Raw genomic sequence first — 18,998 nt, forward strand, 5'->3', positions numbered from 1 at the left:
GGAAAACCTCAACTCTGAGATTACCCAAAGCATCACCGGAATCCCGATGCACAAGATATCTCGTCAAAGGTAAAACTAATCCAGCAAGGCCGCCCGGCGTGTCGACGATCCCGATAGGAGCCGCGTATCTCGTTCTCAGGACACGACGGATAAGCGAAGCGTACGAGTGCCAAACCTTGAGTTTCCTCGCGGTGACCCCGCACGGTGCTCTGTTTTGGACCAGCACCATCAGCACTGGCCCTCCCTGTATTATGTAGAATTACTCCTCGGGTAGCGCTAACTCCCTATGCATTTCAGTTTAACAGAATTATTATGTTGGGCAAATGTAGTACCAATGTTGGGCCTTGCCAGACCAGCTTTAATCTAAAACGAATTATCAAGGGGGTCCCCATAACAACCCCGATCGTGTTAGGAGCGCTCGTTTATGGAACATAACACCGGTAGCCGAAACTAAGGGGGCAAAGGTGGAACAAAACACCAGGCTAGAAAGGCCGATCCTTCCACCTTTTACCAAGTATATAGGTGCATTAAATTAATGGCAATTAATATGGTGATACGACAAGGAACCCATGTTTTCACATGGAAGCAACTGCACCTGCCACTAGCAACGCTAACAAAAGGTTAAGCAAGCGATAACATAGCCAATCAGTGGTTTGCTAGGTCGAACAGGTTGAAGGTTATCATGGCATTGTTGAGAGGCTGATATTTAACATGTGGTAGGCAACGAGACATAATCGACAGAAGCGATAAAACTAGTAAGGCAATGATAGTAATGGTATCTGGGGAAATGGTCATCTTGCCTGAGATCCCGCTTGGAAGAAGAATGACTCCGTGAAGTAGACGAACCGACGTAGTCGAACGGGTCCTCACAATCCGGCACGCGTGCGGAACTCTATCGAGATGGAGGAAACCGGAAACAAGCATCAACACACGATATACACCACACGATGCAAGACACACATGATGCATGAACGGTCTAATGCAAGGCATGCCAATCACAACAATCAAACACTACACATTAAGTGAAGCTCGATATGCAACGAGTTGTATATCGACGAAGCTCCACGTTTAATTATTTAGTTCATTCCCGTTTATTAACACGACAATATTAAAATGTTGTTAACATGACACGGGGTGAAACACAAATTAATCTACCTAGCTAGGCATTTTAAATGAGGCCAGAAACGTCATATAGCATCTCCGAAACAACCTCACATGTTAATTAACAATTCTGTCCAGATCTGAACTAACACATTTAATTAGTTGTTAAACAGCAAAAAAAAATAGGTTCACGTGATTCTACTCGTCGTTCTGGTCCATTTAGACACATGGCACATCTCCAACGGAGCTACGGACAAATAATTACGACCTAAACCGTTTATATTACGTCGACATGCAAACCGATGCAAACAACACACTAACAACCTTAAACATGCATGAGAGTTGGTTTTTGTGAAACTACAGAAAATTCTAAGAAACTTACAAGTTGAAATCAATTTAAACCGGTGCACGGTTAAATTTATATGAACTTTACAAAAAAAAGGCATTTGAATCTGCCCAAAATAAAACAAAATGGTTTTGCTAGGATTTGAACCCCAAATCAATGTGTTGCCCATGGGACTCGAACCAGAGACCTCCAGCATGGTAGTTGGCTGCGCTAGCCAACTCAGCTAGCAACTACTCATGTGCAAAAGTAGAGGCGGCTCTAGTAATCTCTATAGGCCCGATTGGATCAAGAAAGAAAACAACGCTTCAGACTGGGGAAGACTCACAGCGAATGAACCAGAGGCCGGCTTAGGGACTGGACAGCGCGGCGGCGGGATGCGAGCTAGGGCTGCGACGGAGGTCGCGAGAACGGGCAGATCGACTCGTTCCCGATCAGATCCGGCGCTTGGCGGCATGCTGGAGGTGATCGGCTCGTTCCAACGGTGACAGCCATCCATGGAGGCCCTAGGGTGCTGCCTTGATTCAGACAAGTACAAAACAAAATTCAGATAGAGAGAGGGACAGGAGGATGTACAGGGCATGGAGGAGAGAGGACCCGGGGTCTCCTGATCCGACGAGGAAGTCCTTGGGGGCGGCTGGGGTGAACCTACAGCAGTGGCAGCCGGCCACGCTCGCCAACTACTCGTGTTGCAAACTTGTTCGTTCCCTGACAGAGAAGAAGAAAAAAATAAAACGAGAGAGAGAAATTAGAGGAGGAAGGAGAGGGGAAAGAGCAGGGGAAGAACTGACCAATGACCTGGTCCGGCGTCGCGCTAGGTGCTCCTGCACGAGCGCGGTGCTGCGTGCTCGGCTTGAGCAGGACGCATGGCGTCATGGGGGAGTCTCTGGGAGCTCAAGCTGGGAGGCGAGGTACTCGGATCGCGAGCCTGCTGGGTGGCGCGGACGGAGGGAGCTACGGGCGGAAGGACGCGTGGGGCGAGGGCAGCGAGATCGAGGAGGGGATCAGGAGGAGAGGCTGAGCGCGTGGGATTCTGGGCAGGGAGGCGGCGCTGTCGGGAGGAGGGAGAGGAGATCAAGGAAATAGTGGGGATCGGGATTGGGCTAGGGTTAGGTCTAGGTGGACTACAAATAATAATTTGCTTAGTCCAAAGGGGCATTTGGACCCTTCGATTAAATCAGACGGTCGGAAAATATCTAGGTTAGAGTGACCATTTAACAAACCGATGATGGTTTAGGGTAAAACGGGGTTGATCCGGGTCCAACGGTTACGACCGTGTGTTTCGGGTACCGGGAGGTGTTCGGACTGGGCTGCGAGCAGGTTGGTGCATGGTGTAAAGAGGTTAGGCGGAGATGAGAGGGAAAACGGGCAGCCCGGCATCGGGGTTTAAAACAACGAAAACGTCTGATGTTGGACCGGCTATAGTGCCGCTATAGATTTAACGGTTCGGTTATTAAAAGAACTCCGATTGCAAAGAAATTTGGCAGGCGGCCTACCTACACTATATTAAGACCGCACGCCAAGTTTCATCCCAAACCAAGAAAGTTTTACACACACTTTTGAAAACAAGATTTCGACGACGCCGCGGGCGCGTGCGAGTGCGGTCGGGCTCAGAACGGACAACGACGAGAACCGGCAACTAACAATGGACGCAAGTTTTGAAAACTGGCGGCAACGGGGTGCCGATGCAATGCTGATGATGCACATGATGTGATGATGATGCGACAAAAGAAAAATAGACACACGATGAAAACGGAAAGAGAGGGGAATCTTCTAGAACGTCGGCATCGGGCTGTCACAACTCTCCTACACTACAAGAGGATCTTGCCCCGAGATCCAAGAATGAAAGGGGAAGAGGATGAGAAAGCAAGAGGTAAAACTTAATCGCTTCTTTGACAAACGAGTGAAACCAATGATCCTTGAAGGTTGCAAAGAGATGAGGAATGATATGAGAAACAAGCAATAATTCACGGAAAATTTCGGCAGCACTTCGGTAGGAAAATGGGACAAAAAATTCGATAAGAAGAGAGAATTAGACAATATGCACAACAAACAACTAAGTAGAGCAAGGGAACACCATGATCTTGATAGAACAACAAGATTGACCCAAAAGAGCAACAACACAAGGCCTCCGGAAGAAGAGAATATGAACTAGCTCATACGGAAGAAGAGAATGAAGAAAGAATGACAACTACTAACTCCAATGAACTTGACAAGCACCCTTGCAAGAAGAATTGGACGGAGTTGTTGGAAAAAAAACAACAAAAGAACAAGATAGTAGTGGGCTTATGAAAATCATCTCAACAAATATGAGGTGACAACCAACCACTACAAGAACCAGGGATAGATGAAAGCAAAGATATCAAAATTTCTTACACCAAGAGGGTGCATTGAGAACTCGGATTAATCACAAGCACCATGATAGCATAATCCATAGGAAAAGCTTTAGGTGAAGTCCAAACCAAAATAACTCAATGAAAAAATCATGAGTTGAGAATATCTCATGATCATAGAATTGGTGGTTTTAATTATCTCATACTTGAATGGAAATCTCTTCGAGGCTCCTACACTAACAACAATGCTATAATACCACCTCAAAGGATAAAGGAAGAACAATTGCACATATAAATGCAAGAGAAAGGATACTTGAGGTTCTCCAACAAGAATCTTGAAGAACACTTGAGAATGGATTGAAACCTTGATGAACCACCAAGAAGGACCACCGTATACAAATGAATGATGCAACGATATGAAGGTAGAAAGAATAAGATTATGACCTTGCCAAGATTTAGATGAAGCAACACGAAGAGATACTTGAGAAAACTTGGAACTCCGGAAAAGAAAGATAATAACACTAGAGAAAAGGAATTGATATCAACAGCCACTCCGGAAGAAGAATTCAGATTACTATGAACAAGAATAAGAATTATGTTATGCTTATCCTTCATCAAGTTTAATTTATGACAAGCAACGGATTTAGCATTTCACTTATTCTACTAGAAATGAATCTTGAAGAGGCACAAAGAGATAAGTACCACTTGAGGCATAATTGAAGGAAGCACCGGTGATAATTCACAAATAAATGGTAACACCACGAAATAATGGAGATACATGAGAATGAAGAGATCATGATCCACCTAACAGAAAACTTGAACAAGGCATCGGATAAACGAGAGACGAACGAAGAGACAACAATTGAGAAGAATTGAGGATGAAAGCTGAAAGCTGAGAACGAAGATTCTTCTAAAATGATGGCCTTCAGAGGAACGAGAAATAAAAACAACTCAGAAATGCACCGGATAGCAAGAAATAGATTACTCCTGATTGACAACAAATAAGATGACGACACCAAGCTGAAATGAAGAATCTCCAATAGAATGAACCAAGATTTGAGAGAAACACTACTTCGAATTGCAAGCTGAGAATGATGACGAGAACAACACCAAGAATTACTGAGACACTCCGGAATGGAGAAGAATGAAAGGTTGAGCCAAATATGAGATTTAATTCAAATAGGCCTTGGAGAAGGGATATGACTGATGAAATTCATACTTATGTCATAGTTGAAAAGAATTAATGATCTCCGGGAAAAGAATAAAAGAGCCAGGAAAGATCCTGGGAAAAACCTGTGGGTTATGGGCCCACTCAAAGAAATCACTGTTGAAAAGATTGCTCAAAAAGATAGATATTGCACCGGTACAATTGAAAACTTGATGAGGTTAGCACCTCGAAATAACTGAAGGATTGAAAACCAGAACTTCTGAAATATCTTCAACACTCCGGATGGAACATAGATGGAAGAATAACAAGAGAGGCTTGAATAAGAACTTCCAACATGGGAAAGAATTACAAGGATGAAAAGGATATGATGACATCGACAACTGAATTAAATTCACCGGTAAGGATGACAAGATTGAATAAATATGAACACGAAGCTCCTGAGAATCTTCGCAATGAATCACCGGGTAAGAGAGAAAAGAAGAAAAAACGGAAGCACATGAAAGAAAACTCTTGGATGAAAATTGAATCACTGAATAAAAGGGCGGGAGGGCGGGGAAAAACAAAGACAACTTGAGCTAGATGAGATGAACTCCGGAATAAGATGAGAGAATAATCTTGCAAAAATTGGAGAGGATTGAATCCACTTGGAGAGAAACACACCGGTTGGAAAAGAATTAACATGACGACTCCGGTTGACAAAATTGATGAGACAATTGATTGAGCAAAAGGATTAGCACTCTCATATGAATATGAGAACACTACTTAGAAAAGATCTGAACTCACCACTTGACATCGAAGCAACTCGAATTACCATATTCAACAAAACAAAGGATGCGGCTTACAATTAGCCAGAAGAAACTCATGAGAAAGATTTCGTCCGATATTTTCGTCGACAGGAGTCCACTAGATGTCGAACCCCAACCTAACATCATGCATTTCTTGGAAGATTGTCCTATAACCAACTACTTGAATTCCCACCTAAGAATTCCCGAAATATTTGGTCATGCAATCTGGTACACAGATACAAGGAGTAATAACACACAACTCCTATACTAACCCATCACTTGTATCACATCCGTCAACACACAACCAGAATCTCGGACCTTCATATGCTACAGACCCTCGTGATCACAACGATACAAAGTATGGCAGTACTCCCGAACAATTTGCACCAGTACTGGGGACATCGGGGTTATCTCGCCACTACTAGTATTGAAGCAATTACGAACATCCTTCGTACTGAGATACTAAGAAATCTGAATGATAACGATGTGCTCGAGAATCCCCTGGAGCTCAACTCCCCTGAGACTTAGAGCAGATAGGAGGCACCAAGACAAAACTCCGTCACATCGGCATCATATAGATTCCAAGAATATCCGCATGATCCTAAAAAAAAATTTGAGTGAGAAGAGGAGCAGAATTAAATTATTACGTCAAGATTCCTCACCAGAGCATAGAAGAGGAGAAAAAAGAATCCTACTCTCCAATATATAACTAGACTCAAAGTAGTTTTTCACTAGACTCGACTCGGCCAAGTTCGATCAATCAAGGGGGCTCCTAGGTCGGAACCTTGCTCTGATACCAACTTGTCACGCCCAAGATGCGACCCTATCCTCAATTTGGCACGAAGGCCTCATCAAGGATAGAAGCGCATCTCGTCGTGTCGCAAGAATGGATATCGTTACAAGTACATGTACTGAAAAGAAGAGATTTATATACAGAGTTGGCTTACACTCGCCACAAGCTACATCAGAGTCACATCAGTACATTACATAATCATCAAGAGTAAGAGCAGGGTCCGACTACGGACGAAAACAAACGAGAAAATAAGAACGACGTCCATCCTTGCTATCCCAGGCTGCCGGCCTGGAACCCATCCTGGATCGATGAAGAAGAAGAAGAAGAAGCAACTCCAAATGAAAAATCAACACGCTCGCGTCAAGTAACCTTTACCTGTACCTGCAACTGGTGTTGTAGTAATCTGTGAGCCACAGGGGACTCAGCAATCTCATTTCCAAAGGTATCAAGACTAGCAAAGCTTAATGGGTGAGGTGTGGTTAAGTGGTGAGGTTGCAGCAGCGGCTAAGCATATATTTGGTGGCTAAACTTACGAGTACAAGAAATAAGAGGGGGAAGATCTACGCATAACGGACGTGACTACTGATGAACAAATGAATGATCCTAAACACCTACCTACGTTAGTCATAACCCCACCGTGTCCTCGATCGGAGAAAGAACTCACGAAAGAGACAGTCACGGTTACGCACACAGTTGGCATGTTTTAATTAAGTTAACTTCAAGTTATCTAGAACCAGTGTTAAACAAAGTTTCCACATTGCCACATAACCGCGGGCACGGCTTTCCGAAAGATTTGACCCTGCAGGGGTGCGCCAACTAGTCCATCACAAATTACCACAAGCCGCATAGAAATCCTCAATCACGAAGCTCGCGATCTCGTTGGATTCCCTAGTGGAAAACCTCAACTCCGAGATTACCCAAAGCATCACCGGAATCCCGATGCACAAGATATCTCGTCAAAGGTAAAACTAATCCAGCAAGGCCGCCCGGCGTGTCGACGATCCCGATAGGAGCCGCGTATCTCGTTCTCAGGACACGACGGATAAGCGAAGCGTACGAGTGCCAAACCTTGAGTTTCCTCGCGGTGACCCCGCACGGTGCTCTGTTTTGGACCAGCACCATCAGCACTGGCCCTCCCTGTATTATGTAGAATTACTCCTCGGGTAGCACTAACTCCCTATGCATTTCAGTTTAACAGAATTATTATGTTGGGCAAATGTAGTACCAATGTTGGGCCTTGCCAGACCAGCTTTAATCTAAAACGAATTATCAAGGGGGTCCCCATAACAACCCCGATCGTAATGGTATCTGGGGAAATGGTCATCTTGCCTGAGATCCCGCTTGGAAGAAGAATGACTCCGTGAAGTAGACGAACCGACGTAGTCGAACGGGTCCTCACAATCCGGCACGCGTGCGGAACTCTATCGAGATGGAGGAAACCGGAAACAAGCATCAACACACGATATACACCACACGATGCAAGACACACATGATGCATGAACGGTCTAATGCAAGGCATGCCAATCACAACAATCAAACACTACACATTAAGTGAAGCTCGATATGCAACGAGTTGTATATCGGCGAAGCTCCACGTTTAATTATTTAGTTCATTCCCATTTATTAACGCGGCAATATTAAAATGTTGTTCACATGACACGGGGTGAAACACAAATTAATCTACCTAGCTAGGCATTTTAAATGAGGCCGGAAACGTCATATAGCATCTGCGAAACGACCTCACATGTTAATTAACAATTCTGTCCAGATCTGAACTAACACATTTAATTAGTTGATAAACATCAAAACAAATAGGTTCACGTGATTCTACTCGTCGTTCTGGTCCATTTACATACATGGCACATCTCCAACGGAGCTACGGACAAATAGTTACGACCTAAACCGTTTATATTACGTCGACATGCAAACCGATGCACAAATAATAATGGGGATCAAGGAAATAGTGGGGATCGGGATTGGGCTAGGGTTAGGTCTAGGTGGACTACAAATAATAATTTGGTTAGTCCAAAGGGGCATTTGGACCCTTCGATTAAATCAGACGGTCGGAAAATATCTAGGTTAGGGTGACCATTTAACAAACCGATGATGGTTTAGGGTAAAACGGGGTTGATCCGGATCCAACGGTTACGACCGTGTCTTTCGGGTACAGGGAGGTGTTCGGACTAGGGTGCGAGCAGGTTGGTGCATGGTGTAAAGAGGTTAGGCGGAGATGAAAGGGAAAACGGGCAGCCCGGCATCGGGGTTTAAAACAACGAAAACATCCGATGTTGGACCAGCTATAGTGCCGCTATAGATTTAACGGTTCAGTTATTAAAAGAACTCCGATTGCGACGAAATTTGGCAGGCGGCCTACCTACACTATACTAAGACCGCATGCCAAGTTTCATCCCAAACCAAGAAAGTTTTACACACACTTTTGAAAACAGGATTCGACGATGTCGCGGTCGCGTGCGAGTGCGGTCGGGCTCAGAACGGACAACGACGAGAACTGGCAACTAACAACGGATGCAAGTTCTGAAAACTGGCGGCAATGGGGTGCCAATGCAATGCTGATGATGCACATGATGCGATGATGATGCGAAAAAAGAAAAATAGACACACGACGAAAACGGAAAGAGAGGGGAATCTTCTGGAACGTCGGCATCGGGCTGTCACACATAGATACATGTGTGGATTATTGGAAATATGCCCTAGAGGCAATAATAATTAGTTACTATTATATTTATTTGTTCATGATTATCGTTTATTATCCATGCTATAATTGTATTGATTGGAAACACAATACTTGTGTGGATACATAGACAAAACAATGTCCCTAGTAAGCCTCTACTTGACTAGCTCGTTGATCAAAGATGGTCAAGGTTTCCTGGCCATAGGCAAGTGTTGTTACTTGATAACGGGATCACATCATTAGGAGAATCATGTGATGGACTAGACCCAAACTAATAGACCTAGCATGTTGATCGTGTCATTTTGTTGCTACTGTTTTCTGCGTGTCAAGTATTTGTTCCTATGACCATGAGATCATATAACTCACTGACACCGGAGGAATGCATAGTGTGTATCAAACGTCACAACGTAATTGGGTGACTATAAAGATGCTCTACAGGTATCTCCGAAGGGGTTCGTTGAGTTAGTATGGATCAAGACTGGGATTTGTCACTCCGTATGACGGAGAGGTATCTCGGGGCCCACTCGGTAATACAACATCACACACAAGCCTTGCAAGCAATGTGACTTAGTGTAAGTCGCGGGATCTTGTATTACGGAACGAGTAAAGAGACTTGCCGGTAAACAAGATTGAAATAGGTATGCGGATACTGACGATCGAATCTCGGGCAAGTAACATACCGAAGGACAAAGGGAATGACATACGGGATTATATGAATCCTTGGCACTGAGGTTCAAACGATAAGATCTTCGTAGAATATGTAGGATCAAATATGGGCATCCAGGTCCCGCTATTGGATATTGACCGAGGAGTCTCTCGGGTCATGTCTACATAGTTCTCGAACCCGCAGGGTCTGCACACTTAAGGTCCGACGTTGTTTTATGCGTATTTGAGTTATATGGTTGGTTACCGAATGTTGTTCGGAGTCCCGGATGAGATCACGGACGTCACGAGGGCTTCCGGAATGTTCCGGAAACGAAGATTGATATATAGGATGACCTCATTTGGTTACCGAAAGGTTTTCGTGCATTACCGGAAAAGTTTCGGGCTCATCGGTAGTGTACTGGGAGTGCCGGGAGGGGTGCCGGGGACCATCGGGAGGGGTGTCACGCCCCAAGGGGTCTCATGGTCTATGGGAAGAGATAAACCAGCCCCTAGTGGGCTGGAATAAGTTCCCACTAAGGCCCATAAGGTTTGAGAAGGAAAAAACATAAGGTGGAAAGAGTTTCCAAGTGGGAAGGTGGAATCCTACTCCAAGTAGGATTGGAATAGGACTCCTTCACCTCCAATTTCGGCCAAACCTTTAGGTTTTGAAGCTGCCTCCTCCCCTCCCTCCCTCCTATATATAGTGGGGTTTTAGGGCTGATTTGAGACAACTTTTGCCACGGCAGCCCGACCACATACCTCCACGGTTTTACCTCTAGATCGCGTTTCTGCGGAGCTCGGGCGGAGCCCTGCTGAGATTAGATCACCACCAACCTCCGGAGCGCCGTCATGCTGCCGGAGAACTCATCTACCTCTCCGTCTCTCTTGCTGGATCAAGAAGGCCGAGATCATCGTCGAGCTGTACGTGTGCTGAACGCGGAGGTGCCGTCCGTTCGGCACTAGATCGGAGCGGATCGTGGGACGGATCGCGGGACGGTTCATGGGACGGTTCGCGGGGCGGATCGAGGGACGTGAGGACGTTCCACTACATCAACCGCGTTTCTTAACGCTTCTGCTGTGTGATCTACAAGGGTACGTAGATCGGAAATCCCCTCTCGTAGATGGACATCACCATGATAGGTCTTCGTGCGCGTAGGAAAATTTTTGTTTCCCATGCGATGTTCCCCATCAGTGGCATCATGAGCTAGGTTCATGCGTAGATGTCTTCTGGAGTAGAACACAAAAGTTTTTGTGGGCGGTGATGTACGTTTTGCTGCCCTCCTTAGTCTTTTCTTGATTCCGCGGTATTGTTGGATCGAAGCGGCTCGGACCGACATTACTCGTACGCTTACGAGAGACTGGTTTCATCGCTACGAGTAACTCGGTTGCTCAAAGATGACCGGCGAGTGTCGGTTTCTCCAACTTTAGTTGAATCGGATTTGACCGAGGAGGTCCTTGGATAAGGTTAAATAGCAATTCATATATCTCCGTTGTGGTGTTTGCGTAAGTAAGATGCGATCCTACTAGATGCCCATGGTCACCACGTAAAACATGCAACAACAATTACAGGACATCTAACTTGTTTTTGCAGGGTATGCTTGTGATGTGATATGGCCAACGATGTGATGTGATATATTGGATGTATGAGATGATCATGTTGTAATAGGAAATATCGACTTGCACGTCGATGGTACGGCAACCGGCAGGAGCCATAGGGTTGTCTTTAAACTAACGTTTGTGCTTGCAGATGCGTTTACTATATTGCTAGGACGTAGCTTTAGTAGTAATAGCATGAGTAGCACGACAACTCTGATGGCGACACGTTGATGGAGATCATGATGATGGAGATCATGGTGTGATGCCGGTGACAAGAAGATCGTGTTGGTGCTTTGGTGATGGAGATCAAGAAGCACATGATGATGGCCATATCATGTCACTTATGAATTGCATGTGATGCTAATCCTTTATGCACCTTATCTTGCTTAGAACGACGGTAGCATTATGAGGTGATCTCTCACTAAAATTTCAAGACGAAATTGTGTTCTCCCCGACTGTGCACCGTTGTGACAGTTCTTCGTTTCGAGACACCACGTGATGATCGGGTGTGATAGACTCAACGTTCACATACAACGGGTGCAAAACAGTTGCACACGCGGAACACTCGGGTTAAGCTTGACGAGCCTAGCATGTGCAGACATGGCCCCGGAACACATGAGACCGAAAGGTCGAGCATGAATCGTATAGTTGATATGATTAGCATAGAGATGCTTACCACTGAAACTATTCTCGACTCACGTGATGATCGGACTAGAGATAGTGGATTTGGATCATGTACCACTCAAATGACTAGAGAGATGTAGTTTTTGAGTGGAAGTTCTTAAGTAATATGATTAATTGAACTAATTGTCATGAACATAGTCTAATGGTCTTTGTGAATTACGATGTAGCTTGCGCTATAGCTCTACTGTTTTTATATGTTCCTAGAGAAAATTTAGTTGAAAGTTGATAGTAGCAAACTTTGCAGACTGAGTCTGTAAAACCGAGGATTGTCCTTGTTGCTGCGCAGAAGGCTTATGTCCTTAATGCACCACTCGGTGTGCTGCACCTCGAGCGTCGTCTGTAGATGTTGTGAACATCCGACATACATGTTTCTGATGACTACACGATAGTTCAGTACAAAATACTTAATGGCTTAGAAGCAAGGCGCCGAAGACGTTTTGAAACGTCACGGAACATAAGAGATGTTCTAAAGAGATGAAATTGTGATTTCATGCTTGTGCCCTTGTTAAGAGGTATGAGACCTCCGACCCACGAAGTAGAGGAGATAAGCTCAATCATTGAGCGTATGCTCAGATTATCTGAGTACGACAATCGCTTGAATCAAGTGGGAGTTGATCTTCCAGATAAGATAGTGATGGTTCTCCAAAGTCACTGCCACCAAGCTGTGAGAGCTTCGTGATGAACTATAACATATCAAGGATAGATACAATGATCCTTGAGCGATTCGCGATGTTTGACACTGCGAAAGTAGAAATCAAGAAGTAGCATCAATAGTTGATGGTTAGTAAAACCACTAAGTTTCGAGAAAGGCAAGGGCTAGAAGGGATACTTCGTGAAATGGCAAAGCAGTTGCTGCACTAATGAAGAGACCCCAGATTAAACCCAAGCCCGGGACTAAGTGCTTCTGTTATGAGGGGAACGGTCACTAAGGCGGAGCAACTCTAGATACTTGGTAGATAAGAAGGCTGGCAAAAGTCGAAAGAAGTATATTTGATATACATGATGTTGATGTGTACTTTACTAGTACTCCTAGTAGCACGAGGGTATTGGATACCGGTTCGGTTGCTAAGTGATTAGTAACACGAAATGAAAGCTACGGCATAAACGGAGACTAACTAAAGGCGAGGTGACGATACGTGTTGGAAGTGTTTCCAAGGTTGATATGATCAAACGTCGCACGCTCCCTCTACCATCGGGATTGGTGTTAAACCTAAATAATTGTTATTTGGTGCTTGCGTTAAGCATGAACATGATTGGATCGTGTTTATTGCAATACGATTATTCATTTAAAGAGAATAATGGTTACTCTATTTGCTTGAATAATCACCTTCAATGGTTTATTGAATCTCGATCGTAGTGTTACACATGTTCCTGATATTGGTGCCAAAAGATACGAGGTAATGATGATAGTACCACTTACTTGTGGCACTGCCGCTTGAGTCATGCTGGTATAAATTGCATGAAGAGGCTCCATGTTGATGGATCTTTATACTCACTTGATTTTGAATCACTAGTAACATGCAAATCATACCACATGAGCAAGGCCTTGTTTTCATTGAGTTGAAACAAGATAGTAACTTGTTGGAAGTGATACATTTTGATGTATGCGGTCCAATGGGAGCTGAGGCACGCAGTGGATATCATTATGTTCTTACTTCAATGACGATTTGAGTAGATACAAGAGTATTTACTTAATGAATAACAAGTCTGAAATATTGAAAAGTTCAATTCTGTTTCGGAGTGAAGTTCGTCGTAACAAGAGGATAAACGGTCTACGATATGATCATAGAAATGAATATCTGAGTTACGAGTTTTGGTACGCAGTTAAGAAAATGTGGAAATTGTTTCGCAGTTCATGCCACCTGGAACATCATAGTGTGATGATGTGTCTGAACGTCATAGCCACGCACTATTTTGTATGGTGCATGCTATGATGTCTCTTATCGAATTACCACTATCGTTTATGGGTTATGCATTAGAGACAACCGCATTCACTTTAAATAGGGCACCGCGTATTTCCGTTGAGATGACACAGTATAGACTGAGGTTTAGAGAAATCTAAACTGTCGTTTCTTGAAAGTTTGGGGCTTCGACACTTATGTGAAAAAGTTTCAGTCTGATAAGTTCGAACCCAAAGCAGATAAATCCATCTTCATAGGATATCCAAAACAGTTGGGTACATCTCCTATCTCAGATCCGAAAGCAGAGTGTTTGTTTCTAGAAACGGATCCTTTCTCGAGGAAAGGTTTCTCTTGAAAGAATTGAGTGAGAGGGTGGTAGAACTTGATGAGGTTATTGAACCATCACTTCAACCAGTGTGTAGCAGGGCGCAGGAAGTTGTTCCTGTGGCGCCTACACCAATTGAAGTGAAAGCTGATGATGGTGATCATCGAGCATCGGATCAAGTTACTACAAACCTCGTAGGTTGACAAGGTCGCGTACTACTGCAGAGTGGTACGGTAACCCTGTCTTGGAGGTCATGTTGTTGAGCAACAGTGAATCTACGAGTTATGAAGAAAGCAATGGTGGGCCCGGATTCCGACAAATGGCTGGAGGCCATGAAATCCGAGAGAGGATCCATGTATTAAAACAAAGTGTAGTCTTTGGAAGAACTACTTGATGGTCATAGGACTATTGAGTAAAGATGGATCTTTAAAAGGAAGACAGACGATGATGGTGATAAGTCACTATTAAGAAAAGCTCGACTTGTCGCAAAGATGTTTCCGACAAGATCAAACAGTTGACTATGATGAGACTTTCTCACTCGTAGCGATGCTAAAGGTCTGTTAGAATTATGTTAGTAGTTGCTGCATTATTTACAAAATATTGCACGTAGGATGTCAAAACATTGTTTCCTCGACGGTTTCCTTGAGCAAACATTGTATGTGATACAACCAGGAGGTTTTGTCGATCCTAAAGATACTAGCAAGTATGCAAGCTCCAGCGATCCTTCAATGGACTGGTGCAAGCATCTCGGAGTTGGAATATACACTCTGATGAGATGATCAAAGATTTTGGGTTTGTACAAGGTTTATGAGAAACTTGTATTTCCAAAGAAGTGAGAGGGAGCACTATAGAATTTCTGATAAGTATATGTGGTTGACATATTGTGGATCAGAAGTAATGTAGAATTTCTGTAAAGCATACAAGGTTGTTTGAAAGGAGTTTTTCAAAGGAATACCTGGATTGCGCTACTTGAACGTTGAGCATCAAAGATCTATGGAGATAGATCGAAAGCGCTTAATAGAAGTTTCAACAAGATGCATGCCTTGACAAGTTTTTGAAGGAGTTCAAAATAGATCAGCAAAGAAGGAGTTCTTTGTTGCGTTGTAAGGTGTGAATTTGCGTAAGACTCAAAACCTGACCACGGCAGAATAAAAAGAATAGACGAAGGTCGTCTTCTATGCCTTTGCCGTAGACTCTAAAGTATGCCATGCTGAGTACCGCACCTGATGTGTGCCTTGCAGCAAGTCTGTTAAGAGGTACACAGAGTGATCCAGGATTGAATCACTGATCAGCGGTCAAAGTTATCCTTAGTAACTAAATAGATTAAGGAATTTTTCTCGATTATGGAGGTGCTTAAAGAGTTCGTCGTAAAGGGTTACGTCGATGCAAGCTTTGACACTAATCCGAATAACTATGAGTAGTGAAACGGATTCGTATAGTAGAGTAGATATTTGGAGCATTTCCGAATAGCACGTAGTAGCAGCATCTGTAAGATGACATAAAGATTCATAAAGAACGCACGAATCTAAAAGTTTCAGAACCGTTGACTAAAACCTCTCTCACGAGCAAGACGTGATCAGACCCCAGAACTATATGGGTGTTGGATTCGTTGAAATCACACGGTGATGTGAACTAGATTATTGACTCTAGTGCAAGTGGGAGACTGTTGGAAATATGCCCTAGAGGCAATAATAATTAGTTATTATTATATTTCTTTGTTCATGATAATCGTTTATTATCCATGCTATAATTGTATTGATTGGAAACACAATACTTGTGTGGATACATAGACAAAACAATGTCCCTAGTAAGCCTCTACTTGACTAGCTCGTTGATCAAAGATGGTCAAGGTTTCCTGGCCATAGGCAAGTGTTGTTACTTGATAACGGGATCACATCATTAGGAGAATCATGTGATGGACTAGACCCAAACTAATAGACGTAGCATGTTGATCGTGTCATTTTGTTGCTACTGTTTTCTGCGTGTCAAGTATTTGTTCCTATGACCATGAGATCATATAACTCACTGACACCGGAGGAATGCTTTGTGTGTATCAAACATCGCAACGTAACTGGGTGACTATAAAAATGCTCTACAGGTATCTCCGAAGTGGTTCGTTGAGTTAGTATGGATCAAGACTGGGATTTGTCACTTCGTATGACGAAAAGGTATCTCGGGGCCCACTCGGTAATACAACATCACGCACAAGCCTTGCAAGCAATGTGACTTAGTGTAAGTTGCGGGATCTTGTATTACGGAACGAGTAAAGAGACTTGCCAGTAAACGAGATTGAAATAGGTATGCGGATACTGACGATCGAATCTCGGGCAAGTAACATACCGAAGGACAAAGGGAATGACATACGGGATTATATGAATCCTTGGCATTGAGGTTCAAACGATAAGATCTTCATAGAATATGTAGGATCCAATATGGGCATCCAGGTCCCTCTATTGGATATTGACCGAGGAGTCTCTCGAGTCATGTCTACATAGTTCTCGAACCCGCAGGGTCTGCACACTTAAGGTTCGACGTTGTTTTATGCGTATTTGAGTTATATGGTTGGTTACCGAATGTTGTTCGGAGTCCCGGATGAGATCACGGACGTCACGAGGGTTTCCGGAATGGTCCGAAAAGGAAGATTGATATATAGGATGACCTCATTTGGTTACCGAAAGGTTTTCGTGCATTACCGGAAAAGTTTCGGGCTCATCGGTAGTGTACTAGGAGTGCCGGGAGGGGTGCCGGGGACCATCAGGAGGGGTGTCACGCCCCAAGGGGTCTCATGGTCTATGGGAAGAGATAAAACAGCCCCTAGTGGGCTGGAATAAGTTCCCACTAAGGCCCATAAGGTTTGAGAAGGAAAAAACACAAGGTGGAAAGAGTTTCCAAGTGGGAAGGTGGAATCCTACTCCAAGTAGGATTGTAGTAGGACTCCTCCACCTCCAATTTCGGCCAAACCTTTAGGTTTTGAGGCTGCCTCCTCCCCTCCCTCCCTCCTATATATAGTGGGGTTTTAGGGCTGATTTGAGACAACTTTTGCCACGGCAGCCCGACCACATACCTCCACGGTTTTACCTCTAGATCGCGTTTCTGCGGAGCTCGGGCGGAGCCCTACTGAGATTAGATCACCACCAACCTCCGGAGCGCCGTCACGCTGCCGGAGAACTCATCTACCTCTCCGTCTCTCTTGCTGGATCAAGAAGGCCGAGATCATCGTCGAGCTGTACGTGTGCTGAACGCGGAGGTGCCGTCCGTTCGGCACTAGATCGGAGCGGATCGTGGGACGGATCGCGTGACGGTTCGTGGGACGGTTCGCGGGGCGGATCGAGGGACGTGAGGACGTTCCACTACATCAACCACGTTTCTTAACGCTTCTGCTGTGCGATCTACAAGGGTACATAGATCGGAAATCCCCTCTCATAGATGGACATCACCATGATAGGTCTTAGTGTGCGTAGGAAATTTTTTGTTTCCGCGACGTTCCCCATCATGGATAAATAGACACAACAATGTCCCTAGCAAGCCTCCAGTTGGCTAGCCAGTTGATCAAGGATAGTCAAGGTTTTCTGACTATGTACAAAGTGTTGTTGCTTGATGACTCGATCACATCATTAGGAGAATCATGTGATGCACTAGACCCAAACTATGAACGTAGCATCTTGATGATGTCATTTTATTGCTACTGTTTTCTGCGTGTCAACTATTTGTTCCTATGACCATGAGATCATATAACCCACTGGCACCGGAGGGATGCCTTGTGTGTATCAAACGTCACAATGTAACTGGGTGACTATAAAGGTGCTCTACACGTATCTCCGAGGTGTCCGTTGGGTTAGTATGGATCAAGACTGGGATTTGTCACTCCGTGTGACGGAGAGGTATCTCGGGGCCCTCTCGGTAATACAACATCACACACAAGCCTTGCAAGCAATGTGACTAAGTGTAAGTCATGGGATCTTGTATTACGGAACGAGAAAAGAGACTTTCCGGTAACGAGATTAAAATAGGTATGCGGATACCGACGATCGAATCTCGGGCAAGTAACATACCGAAGGACAAAGGGAATGACATACGTGATTGACTGAATCCTTGACGCTGAGGTTCAACCGGTAAGTTATTCGGAGAATATGTGGGATCCAATATGGGCATCCAGGTCCCGCTATTGGATATTGACCGAGGAGTACCTCGGGGCATGTCTGCATGGTTTCGAAACCGCAGGGTCTGCACACTTAAGGTTCAGCGATGTTTTAGTATAGTTGAGTTATATGTGTGGTTACCGAATGTTGTTCGGAGTCCCGGATGAGATCACGGACGTCACGAGGGTTTCCGGAATGGTCCGGAGACGAAGATTGATATATAGGATGACCTCATTTGATTACCGGAAAGTTTTCGGGCATTAGCGGGAATTTACCGGGAGTGACGAATTGGTTCCGGATGTTCACCGGGAGGAGGCCAACCCACCCGGGGGAAGCCCATCGGCCTTAGGGGTGCCGCACCAGCCCTTAGTGGTCTGGTGGGATAGCCCAAGAGGCCCTATGTGCAGGAGAGAAGAAATCAAAGCAAAAAGAAAAAAATGAAAGGTGGGAAAGAAGGGAAGGACTCCACCTTCCAATCCTAGTTGAACTAGGA

Source organism: Hordeum vulgare, chromosome 7H (assembly GCF_904849725.1).
Source record: "Hordeum vulgare subsp. vulgare chromosome 7H, MorexV3_pseudomolecules_assembly, whole genome shotgun sequence".
Classification (NCBI taxonomy): Eukaryota; Viridiplantae; Streptophyta; class Magnoliopsida; order Poales; family Poaceae; genus Hordeum; species Hordeum vulgare.